This window comes from Schistocerca nitens, chromosome 4 (assembly GCF_023898315.1).
Source record: "Schistocerca nitens isolate TAMUIC-IGC-003100 chromosome 4, iqSchNite1.1, whole genome shotgun sequence".
NCBI lineage: Eukaryota > Metazoa > Arthropoda > Insecta > Orthoptera > Acrididae > Schistocerca > Schistocerca nitens.
Window position 1 is genome coordinate 822,562,319 of NC_064617.1, and position 21,448 is coordinate 822,583,766.

Consider the following 21,448-nt stretch of genomic DNA (forward strand, 5'->3'; position numbering starts at 1 on the left):
CTGTACCCCGTCTGACAGATTATGAAAGAAATCAATTAGCTTTGCAGACTTTATTGTCACAGAAAGCATCAGCATTGGGGTAGATATTTACACTTATTTCAAAACGTGCTGAATGAAATGCCTCATAACTCCACTGCTTTACCACCAATTCTTCTACTGAAGAATGAAAAACCACCAAACAGAATCAGAGAGCTTGTACCTTTTCCGAATACACGTAAACTTCGACACAAAGACATAATTAATTTGGCTATTAAAAATATAAATTCTGCTGCAGACAAAAGGAGAAAACTACACGGTAAAGCAAATGCAAAGAAAGTGTATATTGGTCAGAAAGTTTTCTTTAAAGCTCATTCATTGTCATATAAGAAGAAACACTTGAGTCACAAATTCTTTCTGATTTACAATGGACCTTACAGAATCCGACGTATGCCACATGATAATTGCGTTGAAGTTGAAAATCTGCGTACTAGGGAGAGTAAAGGTTTACACCACATTTCACACGTAAAACCGTTTATTGAGAGATAATCTGCTTCTCAACTTAGTCTTTGCTATAAAATTTTTCACTTCACGTTACTAGTATTCTTTGTCAGACTTAGAATCTGTTAACATGCAACAATGTTTGAAGTTAAATATCCAGTCAAGAACCAAGAGCACTTATTTAAACAGAAATTATGACTGCATTGTTATAGTGAACAGACGATACAGTGTTGTTATTGTACATTCTTGCTTGTTAGTTCCACGATTACTTAACGAATATACATCTTACATACTTAGAACATGTACTCGTAATGAGATCTTAATGCAACATTTTGATTTACTTGAAAAGATACTGTTTATTTGAAGTACATTCGGTGAGATTAAAGATGACTTAGTATTTGGTTTCTTTGATAGCTACACGATTGTATCACGACGCTACTTATACGTGACACAATTTACATGGTTACTTTTGCGGAGTATCTGTTTTACATCTGCACAGTTTTTCTGTATTATTCAGGAAAGTAAAACATGTTTTAGTACTAACTTTTGTGGTATAGCTACAATGAGACAGCCTTTTCCGTAACGCAACAATACGTTACAGCACAGTACTTTCTTCATCACGGCAATAAGTGTAATAACTAAGATATCTGTACGCAAAGCATTTCACTTTTGTTTATGATGAGGTGAGTACATTGACTTCAGCAGAACTTTGCTTACAGAGAACGATAACTACGACACTTCCACAGAATTATCTTACAGCAAGACGCACATTTAGCGCTACAGGACACGCATTTGAGTGATTAATTTTGTACATAAAACATTTATTTTTAAAGATTTTTGAATCACGAACATACAAAGAAAGTTTTTGGTGATACATTTCATTCGATTGCTGTAATTTGTAACACCTGAGGGTGTAATTACTTTAATCCTCAGGGGTGCACACTCCTACTTTGTGCACCATGTGTTTGGCAAGCACAAGGAGCTCTAGCTAATATGGTATTTGCTTATACAACTTTACACATCGGTACCATATTTCTCTAACACATAAATTACACAGCTATCCGATCATTTAACTGAGAGAAACATTTATTTCACTACATCAGTGACAGATGTTTACGTAATTACACAGTCGGATATCTTCACACTTACGAAATCGTATTTTGTCTGTGTTGTGGCGTAACAAGCGAGCTACGCCACACTGAGAAGGAAGCCGAAAGGCACGCGTACACACACGCCGACTGGCGTCAAGTCTGGAACAGGATACGTTATGACTGCTATAAAGAAAATACGTAGCTTTGGAATATACTTAACTTTTAATCAATCCTTGTGATACATCTCTCTTGACTATACAAATGAGACTCGTAAGATACATGCACTGATACAAGTGGCGCCTTGCTAAGTTGTAGCCATTAACTTAGCTGAAGGCTATTCTAACTGTCTCTCGGCAAATGAGAGCAAAGGCTTCGTCCGTGTAGTCGGTAGCAACGTCGTCCGTACAACTGGGGCGAGTTCTCGTACGTCTCTCGAGACCTGCTGTGTGGTGGCGCTCGGTCTGCGATCACACAGTGGCGACACGCGGGTCCGACATGTACTAATGGACCGCGGCCGATTTAAGCTATCACCTAGCAAGTGTGGTGTCTGGCAGTGACACCACAGTCTGTACTTTGTGAACTGTTCATAATGGGGTCATGATTTTTAAAGTACGTTTGAGGTAGATGACACTATTGAAATGAGCAGAGAATTTTTTTTAGGTTTTGAAATTATTGCAGAAAGCTACGACGTTTTTGAGATTTGGCTGAGGTGTTATGGTGTTATTATTACGGCGATGATGTGTATTATGCTTTTGAGGTATATTTATGATCAATGAGTTGATGCTATATGAGGAATCTGATTATGCTATGTATTTATTATGATGAAATATTGAAGACATGTTGATGAATATGAATATGTACATGTTTAATTAGATAAGAAATAAGGAGTAGTGGTTAGGGACTCTGATTTATGAAAAGGATGTTGGAAACCATGTATCGTACTTTAAGAGTTATGAAATGTGTGTACATATGTGAATGTTAGTTACCACAATGCTGACAAAACTTTTTGGTCACTGTTATATATGATATTATGTTTCTACACACTTCTAATGTAAATTCCTAACCTTTGAATTTTTTTATTTTTTATGAGACTCTCACTGTAGTGGAAATTGCTGCCGTAAATATTTCACTAAAGAAGGTAGATGACCTTGATGTAATGTGTTGTGGAGGCCCATCTGAGCGACAGTCCAAAAATGGTTCAAATGGCTCTGAGCACTATGGGACTCAACTGCTGTGGTCATAAGTCCCCTAGAACTTAGAACTACTTAAACCTAACTAACCTAAGGACAGCACACAACACCCAGCAATCACGAGGCAGAGAAAATCCCTGACCCCACCGGGAATCGAACCCGGGAACCCGGGCGTGGGAAGCGAGAACGCTACCGCACGACCACGAGATGTGGGCTGAGCGACAGTCACCCAGAAAAAAAGCCATTAGTGTGTGCCTTTCAGAGGCACAGGTGGAGAAAAAAGGAGGCCATTATCTTCGCTATTGACATTTCTTTGTAGAAAGCATCGCAAATACGACACGCTCAAACGTGACAACATATGATTACACTGTGGAGCTCTTACTTAATGATATTTACTAAAATGCCTAATGAAATGATGAGAAACATTTTACATCTAATGTCTTTCTAGTTGAGAGATTTTTTGTTTTTTGCCTTTGGAGGCGCCATTGGCCTAGTGAATGACGTTTCATATGTTGCTTTATTTATATATTTGCTCATTTCGTTTAATATCTAGTTTCTAGCTGCACTGCAGCATTGGTTAAAATAAAATTTAATAGATGTACTAATATAAATATTTTCTGGCTACAGATCCAGTAAATAATAATTTTGAGATATACTTCCAAAAAAATTGGGGAGCACAAAAAGACATTTCCCTTCACAGGAACTGCATACATAATTTTCATTTCAAGTACTTGGTAATTTAATTTGTAGAATAAGTTGTGGTGCACCATTTAATTACATAGACATTAAGATGTGAATAGACATTTCCCTTATCTGCATTGTTGTCTTTTGTGTACTATTTTTTCTGCTTGAGCTTTGTCATGTTTAGATATTAATTATTGCATTTGCTGCTGCTGTTTGCCAGGCATTGCGCTACTAAATTTCACTTTATATTACTCTGTTAAGCCAGTTTTACATTTGATTTATTCTTCTTGTTGCTGCACATTGGCTCATATTAACAGTAATGTTGCATTTGCTTTGCTAATTTAGATATACTGCTGCTTGCTTTGCCAATTTTCATTTTTTGTCACTGTTGTTTGTGTTAATTTGTTATGTGTTGCTGCATTGACTCGTCCCTTAGTTTATGCATCTGATCTCAGTAGATTTAAATTAGCTTAAGAGGGGGAAGACTATATAAGAGAATGAGTTGCGATGAATTGGAAGAAACGCATTGAGAAGTTTGCTGAAAAAAGTACAGAAAGCAGGTATAGATAGCACTTTTTGAAATAATGAAGAACGAAGGGAGATCTCCAAGAAGTAAAGAAAGTTTTGTTTGCAAGATACTGCAGTGAAACAAACCCTGTCCTTTCCTTTTCTGTTATTCCGTTATGTGTTTGTGTGCTCTTGTATATTTGTGGTTTTTCCTGTATTTATGTGTTTGGCTGATACGAGATATGTTGTAGAATTTTCCTAATAATATGTTATTTTCTTTGTAAAGATATTTAGACATTATTTATTCTGTTCTGTTTTAATGCTCGCGTGTGAAGTTGATGTTTCAAAAGCTATTGTGATCTTTTATGTATTTACTTATATCATAATTCCTGTAACACTGATGTACATATTTATTTATATTCTTTTGTAAAGCCTGTGTTACTACAAATGTTATCTGTACTGTTATGTTCTTTAATGATGTATTTTGTACCTTTGTAATTGTATTCTTATGTTGTAAATTTATTATTGTATAGACACCAGTTCTTCAAATTAAGTTTCATTTCAGTGCTCACGTTTCTGTTGGTCATAATATATGCACAGTATGTGAGAAGTTGAGACTGTTAGTGCTTGCACGTGTGTTAATAATTCAGCAAGGGACTCGTTAACAGCATTGCTGGTTCTAAGGACAATTCAAAAACTTTGTGAGTGGACAAGTAGTGGTTATGGACTTGCTATATTATCCGCAACGCTCTTCAATGGTGACTGTGCACCTGCACAGTCACAACAGATGGTTGCTGGCCATCTCTACAAGAACTACAGTGGATTTGCATCTTTAATGACTCACCAATACTATTATTTCTACTAGGAGTACAGTGGGTCTGCACCTCTGGTGGCCCACCAATACCACAATCTCCACCAGGATTACAGTGGGTCTGCTCTGTGATGACCTACCTACCAATATTCTTGAAAACTTCGACTGACGCTGCAGTGGGTTTGCTCTGTTGTGGCCCAATACCTGTCTACATGTCAAGAGTCAGCACTGTCTTCCCGTTGGAAGGACAACACTACTTCTTCAAGGCTGCATGGAAATCCACTACTTTCATGTGCATTTACTTTTACTGCTCAGACATTGAGAAAAAAAACACTGCAATTTTACTGTTATGAATGATCAGGACCTTCTTCATGGACTGTGAGAAAATTTTAGCTTTTGACCAACATTGTATCGATAAGTGTGTGCATCTGATTTCTTTACTACTGTAATTATGACAAATTCTTTTCAAATCTGTATTGGCCACTGCCCAAAACAATTTGTAAAATTTTTTGTGGGGAGCATGGGGGCTATGTAAGTAGGCTGTATAGGTTTTTTTATTGGTAACGCCACGTAGCGCTCTGTATGAAAATCACTGGCTGTGCTGTGTGCAGTCTGTGGCTGGTTTGCATTGTTGTAATATTCGCTATTGTAGTGTTGGGCAGTTGGCTGTTAACAGCGCGTAGCGTTGTGCAGTTGGAGGTGAGCCGCCAGCAGTGGTGGATATGGGGAGTGAGATGGCGGAATTTTGAGAGCGGATGATCTGGACAGAGACAGTAAATTTGTAATATTGGATATCATGGACTGATATAGATATTATGACTTTTGAACACTATTAAGGTAAATACATTGATTGTTCTCTACCAAAATCTTTCATTTGCTAACTATGCCTATCAGTAGTTAGTGCCTTGAGTAGTTTGAATCTTTTATTTAGCTGGCAGTATTGGCGCTCTGAGTCCATTCAGTTCTGCTCAGCTGTTTGAAAATCAAATAATGTATGAGGTTTATCAGCGCAGTAATTCATAAGTTTTTCTAAGGGGACGTTTTAGCGGTGCTGTCAGGGTTCCTCCGAGCCATAATCCGTAGGTAGCCTTCATCCACTGCAGTAGTAGTCCTTGGGCGCTCTGAGCGAGGCTTGTCATCGACAGTTTCTGTCTTTCTGTATCTTTTCCATGTCCGAGCAATATCGCTTTTGTTCAATCCGAGACGCCTGGACACTTTCGTTGTTGAGAGTCCTTCCTGGCACAAAGTAACAATGCCGACACGATCCAACCGCAGTATTGATCGTCTAAGCATGGTTGAACTATAGACAACCCGAGCCGTGTACTCCTTCCTGGTGGAATGAGTGGAACATATCAGCTGTAGGACCCTCTCCGTCTAATAGGCGCAGTTATGCATAGTTCTTTACATATTTGGGCGGGTTTCGTGACATTTATGAACAGGCAAAGGGACTGTATCTGTGATACAATATCCATAGTCAATGTCTACTTTCAGGAGTTCTAAGGAATTCATTATGTTTCTACGCAATTCATTTTATTTGTAGCAGAAAGCAAACTGACGCTTTCCGCCCACACTTTACTTCATATAAAACAAACGATGAGGAGCATTTATTTGGATTGACTCCAGCTGTACATTGCAAAATCTAAATTGCTAATATCTGCTGAAACACCAGATAAATTGTGCGTAACGGCCCTTAAGACGAACATCCTGTATAGCATAATGAGTCCCTCTCTTTTAACTTAATCTTAAAACATTGCAGGAAGGAATCATTGGCAAGCCTCGCTGTTTTTCGAGGTTAGTTCTCATATCAGTAACGTGTTAATTTACCTATTATTTTAATTGTTCATCATTGTCAAATGGTGCAGTAAATAAGATGTACATTAATTGTTTCAGCATCAGTACTGCCTCCGAAAACGTCAACAGTTGGGGCTCTGGTATTTTCCTGTGCAGCAGTTGGAAGATGCCGCTGAAATCAGATTACAACTATTAAATAACGTCTGTAGCTCATTTCACTATCAGCATATTTAAAAAAACTGCATTAATATCTCAAAAAACTATTAACTGTTTGTTCTTGTCTTGCAGCTAGCTCACCGATAAATCCATAAGACGCCTTGGCTGAGTGTTTAATTTTTAAATGGGTAAGTCCTGGATTTTTGTTTTTTACGCTGACTAAAATTGATGCTAGACTACAGCCACATTTACGTAATACATGAAATGCATTCGCAGTTTCTAATATAAACAACCATCAGCTGCATAAGGGAATGACGACAATGACAATTCGTGCCAGACCGGTACTTGAAATGGGATTTCCCACTTTACTCGAGCGGTCATCAGAAGTGGCTAAGCTATTAATCCGTGCTCGAGTCTCGGTTCAGCACAAATATTAATATTCGACATTTCTTTATACAGCTGATGGTTGTTCGTATTAGAAACTGCAAATGAATTTCGTGTATTTCATAACGGCTGTATTCGTAGCAGTACCTGTTCCTTTCTACACACATGCGTGTCCGAAGAAACATTCTTCTTAATATCACAGGCTCTGCAATATCGTAAATTTATGTAACTCCTGAATCCTTCCCTTTACCCGATGCCCAGAAAGGCACGAACATCTGTTAGATCAGAACTCAACGAATCTTGTAATCATACTACAAGCTTATCTGCCGGACACATTCACTTTCCTGTAAATGTCATACAGTGATACAGGTGTGTCCCGATTTCTAACAATGCTGCTTTTCTGTTACCTGGCTCTCATCAAAATATGTTCTTCTGAGCCGGCCGAAATTTCCGTTCGGTTCTAGGTGCTGCAATCTGGAACCGCGAGACCGCTACGGTCGCAGGTTCGAATCCTGCCTCGGGCATGGATGTGTGTGATGTCCTTAGGTTAGTTAGGTTTAACTAGTTCTAAGTTATAGGGGACTAATGACCTCAGCAGTTGAGTCCCATAGTGCTCAGAGCCATTTGAACCATTTTTTTGTTCTTCTGATTCAAGCACTCACAAGGAACTTAGACTGTGTAGTTCTGGCTCTCCTTACCCATACCGCATAGAAAATCTGGTCGTCTGTCCTTCACACGTTATTCAGATGTAGGCCACAGTCGCTATACGCCGTTTCGAAATTTGCAGGAAGGGGAAAATCACAGTTATAGCTCCCTGATGCAGTTAAAGTCAAAAACCCAGATCTTTGTTGACACGAATAACAGGTAGGACTAGCGTAGGTGCTTCAAAACCTGCGAAAAGCAAAGAAATAAAATAAGATAAAACATTGTAGTGTTTGCTGTTGCTACTTCAATTCCGTCCAGATTAATTTTAATTCCGTCATCTGAATTGTTAACTAAGGTTTACCTGTTATCATCACATGGTCCTACGCATCGGTATGTTAGCTCATTTTGTCAACGTTCTCTATAAGTGTCTGCGTTTGGCAACAGATTCACGATCCTAGTGACCGTGTTTTTCTTGTACAACAACTCCTACTTCCAGCAACAAAGATAATTTGGTTTTTCTGCTTATCCATGTTTCTGACCTAGCCGTTATGTCATTGTTGTGAGTGATCAGAACCCGTCTTCGTTCCAGGTCTGGCTGAATCTCATTCTGTCCTCCTTTAGGCAACTAGTGAAAATGGTTTCTGAACTAACTGATATATGCAGTAAGACTCCCGACTCTATCCAGTCTCTTTCTTACTTATTACTGTCCTCCAACTTCAACCATACCTTTCAAATGTTAAAAAACCTACTTCAGAATACACTATTCCATATTATGCCTGACGAGATGATTTGCTTCTTCTCTTATCCAAACGATAAAATGACAGCTCTATGAAAAAGCCTGAACAAATACTTGATTAACCACATACTGCAGACATCCCTGTTAAAGAGCAGCCCCAATCACATATTACTAGCCTGTTGGAACGTCCTGGTGTATCATACATACTATCGAGCGTAATGACGCAGGGGTAAAGACTAGACCCGTTTTTCTGATGCTGGAGTTTCAATTCCACGCCAGGCCATCCATGTTTACGTTTTCCATGATTTCCCAGAATCACTTAAGGTGGCTGCTGATTCCTTTCTCGTTCCAAACCTCTGCTTCGTTTCTAACGACCTCATCGTCGGAGGAACCACTGTAAATGTCGTCTTGTGTTTGACGAATTTCTATCAGTCTTTAACATTTGTCGAACACTTGAGCGGTCAGATGACTCTTTCCCCCTGTTCTAGGAGTCACACATTTTCCGATGTTCTTGACTAAGAAAGTTGGTATTACAAAAATTAAATTGAATGTTGCACTTCATCTAAAATAACAAGAAGCTGAGGGAAAAGCAGCTAATAGTTTCTGCTGCTGGTACTACTGCAATGTTCTTGGTGCACTGTCGCATGTTTTCCATCGAAGGAAAAATAGCAGTAGTTATAACTTGTACACTTATACGTCACTGGAAGCCTCAAGGACTTCCTCATCAATGTCTCTTTTCTTCGCAGTCAGATAAAGCGAAGAGCTGCGTATTTAGTGCAAGAAGTAAAACATGTCGTTGTTGTCATGCCTTCAACGAACTCAGCCCATATCATTAAAGTTCCTTTTTCGCACTGCGTTTTTTCTGTAATTCAAAATGGTTTCTTTCATAATTATTAAATAACTGAGACCTAATTTTCTGATATCTTAGATATTGATGTTTACAATTTCTGTGTTTCTACAGTGTCGCAAGATACCGACACCATGCTGACTATTACAGCTGTGGTAAATTAGGTCTGTGGGTTTTGTCACTTATGGAATCTTGGAGCTTTCCTGTCGGGGACCTCAGATAGCCGCAGTCGTTAAGGCGACCGCTCACGGTAGGCGAAAAATCCTGGTTAGAGTACGGTCCGGCAAAAATTTTCATTTGCCGCAAACAGCTGACGTCAATACAGATTCAAGAAATGCCAATGCATTTAGTAATAGACAACACGACATTAAAATATATCTGCGAGTGCAATATGGCTACAACTGTTACTCCACCGAGACTTACGAGCAAAAATTTTTTCTATCAATATAGAAACTGTTTTACAGCAAGATAATATATGATACGTCGTTAGTTCTTAATCAGCGAAGTATCAAAGTGTTTCTTCCAGCATAACAATGAAATACAAGTCAGTATGGGAGACTAGGGCGGAATGGACTACCGGGGCAAAACGTTGTCGGTCGACCGATTTCGTCTAGAGGCGCTAGAGTGCGCTCAGACTGACAAGTGTTTATCAAACCAGTGTCTGTTACTGTTCAGTAAGGGTGCAACTGTTGTCGCGCTCGAATTGCATAGTCTGCCTATAAAAGTGAACGATTTAACTGTTGTGTTATAGCTTTCAGGACCATTTCTAACTAAGGGAAGCCTGTCACATATCTTTATTCGCAGTCAACGTTTAGTCCACTTAAATCTACATGTTTTTAGCCATCTTAGGGTAGAATGCACAATTGTTTACGGTGATTACTGAATATTTTCTCAGTAGATACGCGTTTGAGGCGGAATGGTTTGGTGGTACAATCAGTGCTTCCCTGGTTGCCTTTTATTCGTCATCTAACGAATTCTACCGTATGGTTTGTCTTTCTAGTTTGCAGATGGTACATCTTTACGCACGGAAAACGGAGGTACGAAACTGGTTCACCGAAAATGTCGAGCAATCTGTTGAATTGGTAATTAATAAAACGACGACCCACGAACAAGCATCGGGACAACCTATGTCACCTTTGTCTAATTTGAAGCATTACGCAAAAAGGAGAAAGGACAATCCCCTTTCAATAGTTGACAAATCCCGCGGAAAATATCAGTGTGTTTTCAATAATGAGCAAGAGTTACAACTTGTTAACTATCTTAAGGAACTGCAAAAGCGACCTTTTGATATGACTATGAAACCACTGCACAAATCAGCGTATCAACTCGCAGAAAGGAGCGAATGCCCGCAGCCCTTCCACAACGAAACGAAAACGGATGCAGAAATTTGGTCCTTGGATTTCTGGCTTGCCATCCTTACTTAGGTTTCTGGAAGCAGTGCTTTTAGTTTGCCCATACTGACATAGATACTGAGGACGATGAAGCCCAGATTGCTTGTAACATGTGTTATCGGAAAAAGAATGAAGGAAAGCTGTCACCAATTGTAGAAGTCACCTGGCTTCGCACATGTTGCCAGAATGCCAGAGAAGTGGCCACGCATAAAAAAAGCAGAACTAAGAAGTTTCGTTTAATAGGTTGGCTATAGTAACGTTGGAACTATTGAATCCTGGTCTTAGAAGCAGCCAGCTGTTTCTTCCGAAGGATGAGTTTCAGTCGGATGGGATATTTTTGTTTAGTGAAATCAGACCGAACTTTTAAAATGTGGTTTATTCCAGAAGGTATGTAGCCTACTTACTTACGAATACTTTTTATTTAGTCATTAATTAGCATTTGGTATTTGTTAATAAACTTACTACTGGAATACTATCAAAAATATTATAAAACGCGAGCGAAAAAGAGAGATTTTTCACAGTTCGCGACATTCTGCCCTTTTTTTTCATTCCACCAGTAAGTATGTACTGATATCTTCGCGAAACAGCCTAAAAATCCTGTTTCTAGCCGCACCTCCTGTCTTGAACCGTTTTTTCAGCAACGGCTCCAAAATTCTCATACACTCCTGGAAATTGAAATAAGAACACCATGAATTCATTGTCCCAGGAAGGGAAAACTTTATTGACACATTCCTGGGGTCAGATACATCACATGATCACACTGACAGAACCACAGGCACATAGACACAGGCAACAGAGCATGCACAATGTCGGCACTAGTACAGTGTATATCCACATTTCGCAGCAATGCAGGCTGCTATTCTCCCATGGAGACGATCGTAGAGATGCTGGATGTAGTCCTGTGGAACGGCTTGCCATGCCATTTCCACCTGGCGCCTCAGTTGGACCAGCGTTCGTGCTGGACGTGCAGACCGCGTGAGACGACGCTTCATCCAGTCCCAAACATGCTCAATGGGGGACAGATCCGGAGATCTTGCTGGTCAGGGTAGTTGACTTACACCTTCTAGAGCACGTTGGGTGGCACGGGATACATGCGGACGTGCATTGTCCTGTTGGAACAGCAAGTTCCCTTGCCGGTCTAAGAATGGTAGAACGATGGGTAAGATGACGGTTTGGATGTACTGTGCACTATTCAGTGTCCCCTCGACGATCACCAGTGGTGTACGGCCAGTGTAGGAGATCGCTCCCCACACCATGATGCCGGGTGTTGGCCCTGTGTGCCTCGGTCGTATGCAGTCCTGATTGTGGCGCTCACCTGCACGGCGCCAAACACGCATACGACCATCATTGGCACCAAGGCAGAAGCGACTCTCATCGCTGAAGACGACACGTCTCCATTCGTCCCTCCATTCACACCTGTCGCGACATCACTGGAGGCGGGCTGCGCGATGTTGGGGCGTGAGCGGAAGACGGCCTAACGGTGTGCGGGACCGTAGCCCAGCTTCATGGAGACGGTTGCGAATGGTCCTCGCCGATACCCCAGGAGCAACAGTGTCCCTAATTTGCTGGGAAGTGGCGGTGCGGTCCCCTACGGCACTGCGTAGGATCCTACGGTCTTGGCGTGCATCCGTGCGTCGCTGCGGTCCGGTCCCAGGTCGACGGGCACGTGCACCTTCCGCCGACCACTGGCGACAACATCGATGTACTGTGGAGACCTCACGCCCCACGTGTTGAGCAATTCGGCGGTACGTCCACCCGGCCTCCCGCATGCCCACTATACGCCCTCGCTCAAAGTCCGTCAACTGCACATACGGTTCACGTCCACGCTGTCGCGGCATGCTACCAGTGTTAAAGACTGCGATGGAGCTCCGTATGCCACGGCAAACTGGCTGACACTGACGGCGGCGGTGCACAAATGCTGCGCAGCTAGCGCCATTCGACGGCCAACACCGCGGTTCCTGGTGTGTCCGCTGTGCCGTGCGTGTGATCATTGCTTGTACAGCCCTCTCGCAGTGTCCGGAGCAAGTATGGTGGGTCTGACACACCGGTGTCAATGTGTTCTTTTTTCCATTTCCAGGAGTGTATTTACATTGCGACAATGATAAACGTTTACTGAAATACGAATAAAACCCGTATGTGCACATACCCATGCAGTAGTTATTTCTATAACATTGCCAATAAGCTATTACAAAATAAAAATGTAATTACGAAATATAAGAATATATTGTAACCGTATAAAAATACAAAACGTACCCTTTAGAAAATAATTATTTTAATTCGTATTCCTAAGCTATTTCTTCACAAATTTAGTTATGTTAAATTGCATTTTACTATCACATGTTTCTTCCTTGTGGAAACCATCTCCGAGGGAAGAGAAAACTTTTTCGTCCGAAGCTATTAATGTCTTGGTATCTGCTGCAGAGGATTACGACGAATCCGATTCTGAGGATGATGAAGGCGATACAAATGTCGGTGAGCAAGAGGATGAAGAACAAGAAGCATAAGAGAAAAAAGATTAAGAATACGCATAAAACTCCCAATTTCTTTATCGCTTTATACTTCATGTAATGAAGAAAGTAACAGTGGCAGTTACGTAATAAAATTTACCATTAAAATTATAAATTTTTACCGAAAACATATTTGGCCCCTTCATTATTTTATTCCAAACTCTTTTCAGCATATTGGATCAGCCATTTTGAATTTTTCAGTGTTGATAAAAAAAGTTGTTTTCAGAAAGATCATAAATTTCGTTATACCAATTTTTGGCCTTAATGGAGCAGATTTTGCATTTTTTAACGGGGCTTCAAGATTTTGGTCCACTGTGGGTCGTCAGCAGGCATCAAAAAACATTGTTGCTCCTCTTCACAAGATTTATCACGTCTAGACATCTGACGTAAAGACTTTGAAACACGATGCATGTTTACAACCGTTACTTAAAGGCTCAAGCATAGACTTCACTGTGAGGTGAATGTGTAACTGAGCTGAATGCAAAAATAATATACCTACAGTGGAGAGTCATATTTCGGTGCATGAAACACTGCACTGTTTTTGACTGACAGCCAGTGTGGTTTCGTATCATTACACGAAAAAGAAAACTGACCAGTATCCTGAGAGCTGCTTGGGGAAGGATGAATAATTGATCTTTATGATAGTGATTTCAGTGATTCGATAGTGTTCGTGTCCGTTGACTATGGAGAATATACACTACAAGGCTTTTTCAATAGGAGCATTTTTTTCTTGGAAGATGAAAACTCCTACAAACAACGTGCCTTCTACAGAGTGAACGTGGTCCTCTAAAGGTAGTTTGAAGAAATTCCAGAGGTCTCATCAACAGCCGTTCCTTTCCATTGTGCCAAGTGTGTCAGTATCTCGCCTAGGTTTCTAGGTTGCTAGTACTTCCCGCTGCACGGTGTGCAGGAACTATCTTGTTGGGACAGTGATTATTTGACGACGTGGAATGGACAAGAAGGAACAGAAACTGTTAGCGCCGTAACAAACGGCGTATTGCTGGTCGGGGACGAAAGAGTGGCCAAAAGTCGAGAGTTGGACCAGTTTGTCTGGGACTGCCGTACGTGCAGCAGTGATGCGCTGGTTTGGCTAAGCAGACTTGAGCCTTTGGAACCTGTTACAGTGTCTCAGTGCTCCTGCCAAGATATTAGATATACGTTGTATATATGGCTGGATGTGCTCTGAGCATTCATTCCTAACGGGTACTAGAATTTCCTTCTAGCCTAATCGTCATTTTCGGACAGCTACATGCGTAAAGTGCGTCCTCAGATTGTGTTTGAACTATGCACATTAAATTGGCTGCCCATCCGTTGCTGTATAGCTTCCAGATTTCTCTCTGTTGGTGTGATTAACCAAACTGTCGGCTACCATCATGATGTTTTTGTACATTGTGATTAACGGTGCCGTATGAATGGGCACGGGAAACTGAAGTACCATATGTAAGATAAGAGAATAAAGAGAGGTTGTTGGCTCTTTCTAATGCTGAACTGTTTAAGATGAGTCTGTGGTATTTCCTTGTATCTGTACACGCTGATGTGGACTGATGTTCAAATACCAAGGTACATGTTATGGGAGAATCCAACGGCTAGGTGCCATGGACAACACAAGAGAAGCTACACTTGTTTTCTTCATTACATTTTGTATAAAACCAGATATCGTTTAGGTTGCTTTCGCCGACTTGTTTCCCTAATGGTGTTTGTTAAACATTTAAACTGTAAATACTTTGAGTCTTTCGTAAATAGCTAACTGTCATTTCAATAGATTCGTTTGCAGTGTATTTTAAATAATTAATTTTAAAACTCAGTATGAACAGGAAGTGGATTGTTTTAATTGCTTTGTGGTCGTTTTCTGTGATACAAAATTCACATAAATTGTGCTAAACTACGATTTCAGTTATTTGAGCTGGTTGTTTCTTCAAATAAATCGGTATTTTCTCTCGAGTAGTTAGCAGACGTACAAACATTATACTTTTAACCGTAACTCAGTCGTCGATTCCACCATATATTCCTAAGGGTCCTACTACATGTAACTTCTTGTTCTGAAAAGACTCATCGAAAACCCAGGTGTAATAGGATAAGGCATTACTGGATGTGTAACTCGAGGATTTCGTGCAACTTTAGGGCATTTAGTGAGTCCAAGGCTATTATAAAATCCCCATAGTAGCACTTTTGTAAAAACTGCATTCTTTCGTGAAATGTGCTTTTTACAGAACTCAAACTATTGATAGGTAATTGTAGATGATCTGTTCCAGTGTCATGTGGCAATCCATGAATGCAATATTGGCGCAGAAACTGGCAATTCGTCAGTATACTAGTCCTGAGAACACTGTCATTCCCATGTGGTCTAGTGGCCATTACATCAAGTGTAGCTGTGGAGAGAGATAGCTTCCGTACATGCATCTTCTGCTACCTACGAAATTTTGAAGCCGGTTGTTAATATCAGAATATTATAATTTTTGCGTCATTAATAAGGTTACTATTAGTCCACAAAGCGAAATGATAGTTACACCGTAGTCATGAGAGGGAAAGCACGTTTAAGAAGCACTGGTTTTATCTTACAGCAGCATGTGACGCGAACAGAAACTTATGTTGAGTAATTTAGTAGTAATTTTATTAGTAATTGTTAACGCTTTGACTCTATTATGGTGGCATAGTCACTCAAAGATGTAGTATACGAAAATAAAACGTCTGACAAATAATTTGCAATACCACTGTCGGAAATCCACCATGGTTCACAGTTGTGGAAGACCATGTGGGGTAAATATATACGGTGTTGTTCTCCGTATATAATCTCACGTTCTGCGGTGGTAAACAGTGGCCATTAGGTCCTAGGACCGCCTACATAATTCCACTGATGTGTAGCCGAGGTTATGTGCTCCGTCAAGTAACTGAGAGTCTTCTTTGAATCATGTGAAGTACAAGAAGCTTCAAATTAGCAGCTCTATCTTGACAGAACTGTTCGCGCAATTCCCATCACAGAGCTTTCATTCATGATGTATATCGTGGACTTTCTGACAGTGATCTTCTAATCGTACGTGACAATCTGCAATCTTTCCATGCTCTGTCTGTCAGTAAGGTTCGTGCCTGTTTCTTCCATACCTTTGCCCATCAGACAGAGTTACGCCACAAATTCTGTACGGTGTCAGGGTAATACACGTAGTAACACCAGATATAATCGTTGTACAACCTTTGTCTCGGATACATCGTTTAATCGCAGACAGTTTGTTGGATATTTCTAGTAAGCAATATCTTATCACATTAGTGTGACGTCACTGAGATATCAAATGTTCAGGCTACATATCGTGAAAAAAAAAAGTATCACTACATGCTGTTTTGTGAACCTGTCACGATATTTCTACGTCGTTAGCTGCCCTTCACAACACAGGCACTTCATACGCTCTTTATTGAAAACACATTTAATTGCCACAGCACTGGATCCAAATTTATTGTTTTAATTCGTACCTATCATTTTCTGTGTCGATCGCCTGCAAATTGGTTTATCTCGTTAAGCAATCATATGGATGAAACGGCGATGGAAAACACTCGTTATTACCAATGGAAAATTCAGTCACCTACCGGCGGATTGTCATGGTTTGATTATCTGTCTGTAACAGTACAGGCTTCTGTGTGTTAACGTAATATTGAGGAGCGGCCTTTTAAATCGTTTTTGAAATGCTGCCTAAATTACTTTCAGATAATCGATAGCGTTTGCTGTACTGAAGGCAATGTAATTTAATACTAATTAACAAGTTTAAATTACCTATACCCAATATTTGTGCTGTAAATTTTGCTACTCTGTACAGATTCCGATTTATGTAAACTGGTTTCATTAATGAACAATCTGGAGCCTGTTTAAATAGTTTTTCTCAATGTTAAATTGCAAATTCACTACCGGAATAAAATACCGCAACACCAAGGAGAACTTGTACGACGTGAAATAAAGTTGGTAGGCTTGTTTCTACATGTCAGAGACGATTTCTATTCATATTTAGATCCAGTCGAGTAAAAGTGGCGCTAATAGCAACACTATGAGGCTGCAAATAACATTTTCTTTAAATACACACTGTAGCGGTCGTGAGCGCTAATTGCCTTTAAGATTAAACTTGGTGACTTTATGTCAATCAAGTATGTCTTTAAGACGACAATGATGCCAGGTTATTGTTCAAGTTAGTCATCCTTCGTGAAAGAAGTGTCACCGGGTAAAGCCCCTACAGTACTACATCCGTCAGTTAACAGTCCTAGGATGCTGTAGCTGTGCGGACGACGAAGAATGCATCTGATGACAATGCTGAGCTACCGCTGTTGCTGCTGCTGCTGCTGCTGATTCAGAATATCGAGTCGTCTCCAGAGCCACGGATAACTACAAATGAAGCGATAGTTGGAATTGCAACTTCCTCCACCTGTCCACACCTGTCGTGCTCTCAGTTCTCGTGGGTTAGCGAGTTAGGTACGCCTACACTGACGCGATCACAGGATGCACACCGCGTCTGCGGGAGTGCCCAACGAACACTTCAGCGCTTATTCATCATTCAAGCTGCAATGGTTTCTCTCTACTCTCAGGGCGACAGAGTCTCCATACACTACGATAAACTCCGACACAGCTATTACCATTTCGACGTTGCTACCAATACATTAAACCGAAGTTCCCTTGCTATAATCCAGCGATTTACATTATGTAAAACATAATTACAATCAGTTACATACAGAAGAAATATTGAATTTAATTGATGAAAGGAGAAAATATAAAAATGCGGTAAATGAAGCAGGCAGAAAGGAATACAAACGTCTCAAAAATGAGATCGACAGGAAGTGCAAAATGGCTAAGCAGGGATGGCTAGAGAACAAATGTAAGGATGTAGAGGCTTATCTCACTAGGAGCAAGATAGATACTGCCTACAGGAAAATTAAAGAGACCTTTGGAGAAAAGAGAACCACTTGTATGAATATCAAGAGCTCAGATGGAAACCCAGTTTTAAGCAAAGAAGGGAAAGCAGAAAGGTGGAAGGAGTATATAGAGGGCCTATACAAGGGCGACGTACTTGGGGACAATATTCTGGAAATGGAAGAGAATGTAGATGAAGACGAAATTGGAGATACTATACTGCGTGAAGAGTTTGACAGAGCACTGATAGACCTGAGTCGACACAAGGCCCCTGGAGTAAACAACATTCCATTAGAACTACTGACGGCCTTGGGAGAGCCAGTCATGACAAAACTCTACCATCTGGTGAGCAAGATGTATGAGACAGGCGAAATACCCTCAGACTTCAAGAAGAATATGCTAATTCCAATCCCAAAGAAAGCAGGTGTTGACAGATGTGAAAATTACCGAACTATCAGTTTAATAAGTCACAGCTGCAAAATACTAACACGAATTCTTTACAGACGAATGGAAAAACTGGTAGAAGCCGACATCGGGGAAGATCAGTTTGGATTGCGTAGAAATATTGGAACACGTGAGGCAATGCTGGCCTTACTACTTATCTTAGAAGAAAGATTAAGGAAAGGCAAATTTACGTTTCTAGCATTTGCAGACTTAGAGAAAGCTTTTGACAATGTTGACTGGAATACTCTCATTCAGATTCTGAAGATGGCAGGGGTAAAATACAGGGAGCGAAAGGCTATTTACAATTTGTACAGAAACCAGATGGCAGTTATAAGAGTCGAGGAACATGAAAGGGAAGTAGTGGTTGCGAAGGGAGTGAGACAGGGTTGTAGCCTCTCCCAGATTCTATCAATCTGTAAATTGAGCAAGCAGTAAAGGAAACAAAAGAAAAGTTCGGAGTGGGTATTAAAATCCATAGAGAAGAAATAAAACTTTGAGGTTTGCCGATGACATTGTAATTTTGTCAGAGACAGCAAAGGACTTGGAAGAGCAGTTGAACGGAATGGACAGTGTCTTGAGAGGAGGGTATAAGATGAACATCAACAAAAGCAAAACGAGGATAATGGAATGTAGTCGAATTAATTCGGGTGATGCTGAGGAATTTAGATTAGGAAATGAGACACTTAAAGTAGTGAAGGAGTTTTGCTATTTGGGGAGCAAAATAACTGATGATGGTCGAAGTAGAGAGGATATAAAACGTTGACTGGCAATAACAAGGAAAGCGTTTCTGAAGAAGAGAACTTTGTTAATATCGAGTATAAATTTAAGTGTCAGAAGTCGTTTCTGAAAGTATTTGTATGAAGTGTAGCCATGTATGGAAGTGAAACATGGACGATAAAAAGTTTATACAAGAAGAGAATAGAAGCTTTCGGAATGGGTTGCTACAGAAGAATACTGAAGATTAGAAGGGTGGATCAGATAACTAATGAGGAGGTACTGAATAGAATTGGGGAGGAGTTTGTGGCACAACTTGGTCAGAAGAAGGGATCGGTTGGTAGGACATGTTCAGAGGCATCAAGGGATCACCAATTTAGTACTGGAGGGCAACGTGGAGGGTAAAAATCGTAGAGGGAGACCAAGAGATGAATACAGTAAGCATATTCAGAAGGATGTAGGTTGCAGTAAGTATTGGGAGATGAAGAAGCTTGCACAGGATAGAGTAGCATGGAGAGCTGCATCAAACGGGTCTCACGACTGAAGACCACAACAACAACATCTCGCTAATACTCGCACATGACTGCATGGTCATTTATCCATGTGACTCATAGTCTATTAAAAAACATGACGGCCGCTAGAGAACTGACCTGTCCACAGCGTGTCGTCTAGTGGCTAGCGTTGCTGCCTATGGATCACGGGGTCCTGGGTTCGTTACCAGGCCGAGTTGGGGATAGTCTTTGCCCGGGGACTGGGTGGTTGTGTTGTCCTCATCATTTCTTCATCATCGTCATTCGTGAAAGTGGCTAGATTATACTGCGTAAAAAATTTGACTGCCTAAAAATTTGGAATTCTACGGCCTCTGATGACCGCACACTTGAGCGCTCCGCAAACCAAACATTATCATAAGACAACTGACCACTGTCTTTCTACATAGTCTTTGTAGCCAGACTAGCACGACACTTGACCTGTCTGCTCTCTTAGTTGGAAACAGGGGAACTGGAGAAATATTATGAACAGAGCCCAAACTTATGTTATATATATATATATATATATATATATATATATATATATATATATATATATATATATATATATCCAAATTTATTACGTCTCATGCTTTTCGTTTTCTACATTAGTTGTAATTGCTCATTTGGGATTACGATTAAGTTTCTCATTTTTGCGTGTGTGCCGATAGCACATTACTTACTGGTTCTTGCGAGATTCGAACCCAAATGGAGGCTTACCAGCAACTGTTCTTCCCGTGAACCTCACGCGACCAGAAGAGAGAAAGAGAGAAGAGACGCTGGTGTACAACGTACCCTCTTTCACATACCGCAAGGTGGCCTGCGGAGTGTACATGTAAATGAAGACGTAGGTTTTTCACATAAACATGTAGCTGTGTCCTTACGTACAGGCATTAATAAAATTAAGAGACGTCATCAAATGCAGGCGGAATCAATTATACTTACTTATCGTTAGCTTGATTCCTGTCACACTGACCAAACAGCGCGAACATATGAGATGGTCGTCCACTACGCCTCACCCAGACGTCTAGATTACTGTGGCGGAAAAAAATCGCAACACCAAAAAATACTTAATGTAGGGTAATGAAATTTTGGGAATACATTAGTCTAGATGACATATGTAATCTGTTAACACTGCAAGATCACAGGTTAATGTAAGCGCCCGTGTCAATGTGAAATGCTGGTACATTAATAACCGGTGTAACGGCTAGAATGTTCAATGCAAGCATGCAAACGTGCCTGCATTGTGTTGTACAAGTGCCAGACGTCAGTTTGTCGAATTTCGTTCCGTGCTTGTGGCACTCAGTCGGTCGATGCAGGGCAGGTTATGCGATTTGTCGATGACGCTGGAGTTGTTGTCCGATAATGTCCCTTCCGTTCTCGACTGGAGACAGATCCGGTGATCGAGCACGCCAAGGCAACATGTCCATAGTCTGTATAGCATGTTTGGTTACAACAGCAGTGCTTGGGCGAGCGTTACCCTGTTGAAAAACACCCCCTGCATTGCCATTCATGAACGGCAGCACCGCAGGTCGAATCGCCAGACTGACATACAAATTTTCACCCATGGAGCGTGGGATAACCACATGAGTACTAACGCTGTCGTAAGAAATTACACCGCAGGCCGTAACTCCAGGCGTAAGTCCAGTATGTCAAGACCGCAA